Here is a 3,987-nt window from a genome sequence, read left to right as displayed (position 1 = left end):
ATAACAATATCATATGTATTCATGAAGGCAATGCCAACTGGGGAGGGAAAGGGATGGGAAAATATCAAGTAAAAAGTACAGAGCAGAGAACAAAAGAAAACCTACAAGGAAGCAAAGTTGGATAAATTTGAAAATAATGTGCAGTATTTATTATATAGGTTTTCTTCAAATGAAAATGTATTGTTTTGTATTGAATCCTCTCTTATGTTCTGCTGTATAAATGGCAATATTATTTTCTTTTTCTTTTCTCATTTCATATTTAATATTAACATTTACCAAAATATAAAAGAGGAGAGGCAGGAGGGATGAGAATTTGAACTCAAAATTTTATAAAATTAAAGTTTAAATAATTTTTTTAATATAATTGGGAAAAATAAAATACTATAAGTTTTTTTTTTAAAAGCCCTCTCCTCCTTACCCAACTCACCTAAGTTACAGCCTCAGCTAAACAGCAGCAACATGTCCCACAGGAAGTTCTCAGCTCTCCAGCATGGGTCTCTGAGCTTCCTGCCTTGAAAGAGAAGCAGCAGGCACTGGGGAAAGGTGAAGAGCTTCCCCAAAGATAGGCCCTCCAAGCCCATCCACCTGACAGCCTTTCTGGCCTATAATGCAAGTATGACCCACATCATTATAGAGATGGACAGGCCTGGCTCAAAGGTCAACAAGAAGGAAGTGGTTGAGGCTGTCACTATAGTGGCAACACTTCCATGGTCATTGTAGGCAATATTGTCTATGTACAAACCCCACAAGACCTGCAGAGCTTCAAAATGGTTTTGCTGAGCACATCAGTGACGAGTGTAAGAGGCAATTCTATAAGAACTGGCATAAGTCTAAGGAGAAGGTCTTCACCAATTACTGCAAGAAGTGGCAAGATGATGATGGCAAGAAGCAGCTGGAAAAAGACTTCAACAGCATGAAGAAGTACTGCTAGGTGATCTGAGTCATTGCCCACCCCCAGATGCTCCTTCTGAGGAAGAAGAACTCTCATCTGATGGAGATCCAGGTGAATGTAAGTAGCATGGCTGAGAAACTGGACAGGGCCTGCAAGAAGCTGGAGCAGCAGGTGCCCATGACCCCTGTATCTGGGCAGGATGAGATGATTGATGTCACTGGAGGGACCAAGGGCCAGGGTTACAAAGGTGTTACCAGCCATTGGCACACAAAGAAACTAAACCTAACAAGGCCTGTGTAAGGTGGTGTGTTTTGGAGCTTGGCATGTGTAAACTTCCGTGTGGTTCAAGTTGGTCAGAAGCGCTGCCACCATCTCGCTAAGATCAACAAAAAGATCTATAAGATTGACCAGGCTACCAGATCAAGGATGAAAAGCTGATCAAAAACAATGCATCCACTGATTATGATCTGTCTGACAAGAGTGTCAACCCTCTGGGAGGCTTTGTCCACGTTAGTGAAGTGACCAATGACTTTATCATGCTGTAAGGCTGTGTCATTGGGACTAAGAAGCATGTTCTCATTTGCAGAAGTCTCTGCTGCTACAAACCAAATGATGTGCCCTGGAGAAGATTGACTTGAAATTTATTGACACGACCTCCAAATTTGGCCATTGTTGGTTCCATACCGTGGGGGACAAGAAAGCTTATATAAGACAACTCAAAAAAGACTGTGTCATGAACAAATAAGCTTCTTAATGTTTCCAAACCAACTTGGAGCTGGTAGATTCTCAATAGATTTTTTAAAAGCTAACCCCTCCCCCCCAAAAAAAAGAAAGCAATGCTAACTACTTTCTTCAACTTGGTTAACTTTAGTCACTTTTTAAATTTATTTGAAATTCATACTTTTTTTTAATTATAATTTTAAGTTATGGTAGCTCTAAATTTGCATACAGAAATGAACTCATACTGAATTCTTAAAACAAATAGCAAGATATAACATAATATTGATTACTTCCATTATCCTTTCATTGTGAAGCTTTAAGGTGTTGTGGATGTGACACTTTGTTCTGGAAGGTTATGATAGAAGAATACATGCTCTAGGACATAATACTCAAAATGGGAAGGTTTTAAGAACCCAGCTTTGACATTTTATTCTAGTTTTACCTTACTTTGATGCTTTGAAGAATCTGTGGTTTCACTGATGCGGGTTTTCTGCCTACTGATATAGAAACTAATCTCTTCACAACTTCTCACACAATGGATTTCTAATTCATGTTTTTTCCTAAATATTACAGAGACGATGTACTTGAATTGGGAATACTGAAAACCTACCTCCTGTCTCTGTTTGTTGTTTAAGTATTCATGCTTAACAAAATTGAAATATATTGTCAAATCAAAGCATGTGGAGGTATTTTCAAAAGGTTCTATGTTTGATCCAAGGGAAAAAATGTGTGTATGTATGTTTGTACATATATATGAATATATACATATGTGTAGATTTGTAGAGTTAGATAGATATAATTTCAACATGTGCTAATAAGTGAATAATATCCCCAGAAGAAATAAGTATTTTTTTCAGTTACTTGAGAGTTACTGACATTATTCTTTGAAAAAAATAAAAGATTGGTAACTGGTTCATTCACAAAATAAAACAATAGTTTATTCAGTAAAAAAATCAGCACAATATGTTATTTTTTATTCCACATAGTCAAAGACATTGACATTTAGAGATGTATGTTGATTCACAAATTTCCAGAGTGTGGTGCATGTGGTTCTTTCAAGAAAACAGATATCAAAAATAATTTTTGCTTTGAATCAGGTTAGATGAATTAACAGAATGGCCAACTGTTTGTTGTGGTGCTCTGCAATCTCTCACCTCTACCTCAAGAAGCTAAAAGCTCTCTCATTCTGATGTCTACCATTGTGTCCTCTAGTCTTCTATTGCCTCATGCAAAGAATATTAGGGTAGCTCTTGCTGAACCAGAACACATAGTGTCTTTCTATTTAATTCCATTCCTTTTGGTATTATTGGGCATCTAGTTTTTAAGTATACCATATGACTCATGAAACCAAGGTCATATAGTGATTGCATTCCATGAAAGTACCTTTGAAGGTCTTAATTCAAGTTTTAAAAGAGAAATTTGGTTTTGAAATACAGTCCTGATGTTATTGTCTATCACCTCCATGACACCTTCAAGTGGAATTCAATGAGGAATTTTTGAAGGAAAAACACAGGAAAATAATTGCATTCCCAGTGTCTACTTAGGTTATAGGTAAAAAAACAAAAACAAAAACAAAAATAACCCAACTTAATGTTTTTGATCAATTTGAGATTCAAGAGTCTTGATTTCATTAAAATAAGTTTATATATATATATATATATATATATATATATATATATATATATACACATACACACACACAAATGTTATATATGTGTACATATATGTTATTTATACATTCAAATTTATTATTTGATTAACTTGAAACATTAAAGAAAGTCTTTCAAAAATAAAAATAAAAATTATGGATTCATAGTTCCTTTATTAGTTATGTGACCCTCAGCAAGTCACTTAACTTCTATCTGCCTCATTTTCTTGAATTATATAATAGTTCTAAATAGTAGCACCTACTTCCCAGGCTCATTGTGAAGATCAAATGGGTTAATGTTTGTAAGGTCCTTAGCACAGTGTCTGGAACGTTGTAGGGAATTCATTAATACTTGTTTCCCTGTTTGTGTGTGTGTGTGTGTGTGTGTGTGTGTGTGTCTACAAAGCTGAGTACATTGAGAGATCATATTGTTCTTTCTAAATCTTAGTGGAAAAGTATACCATAACACAACTTAAAGGAATAAATGCTACAGAATGTGACCACCTATCAAGTGACAGAGCATTCATATTTTCTTGGATATTTTCTGGCATGCTAACAGAGAATAAAAGCACTTTCTAGCACTTACGAATAGTGGCAATGTAAAACAGACATATTTGAAACATGGCAGTCTTGTATAATGTCTTTAAGATGAAAATACCTCCAGTATCAGCAGTTAAAAAACAAATTTCAGGACATGAGAAGGACAAAAGCAGCCTGAATAAATTAG

General features: G+C 35.4%; 1 pseudogene; it reads left to right on the top strand.

The window, feature by feature from the left end:
- The first annotated feature begins 459 nt into the window (after window positions 1-459).
- On the top strand, window positions 460-1,637 carry LOC110203078 (large ribosomal subunit protein uL3 pseudogene; annotated as a pseudogene).
- The last annotated feature ends 2,350 nt before the right edge of the window (window positions 1,638-3,987 follow it).

This window comes from Phascolarctos cinereus, unplaced genomic scaffold, assembly GCF_003287225.1.
Source record: "Phascolarctos cinereus isolate Bilbo 61053 unplaced genomic scaffold, phaCin_HiC Scaffold_4;HRSCAF=312, whole genome shotgun sequence".
NCBI lineage: Eukaryota > Metazoa > Chordata > Mammalia > Diprotodontia > Phascolarctidae > Phascolarctos > Phascolarctos cinereus.
This window is presented reverse-complemented; position numbering and strand designations above follow the sequence as displayed.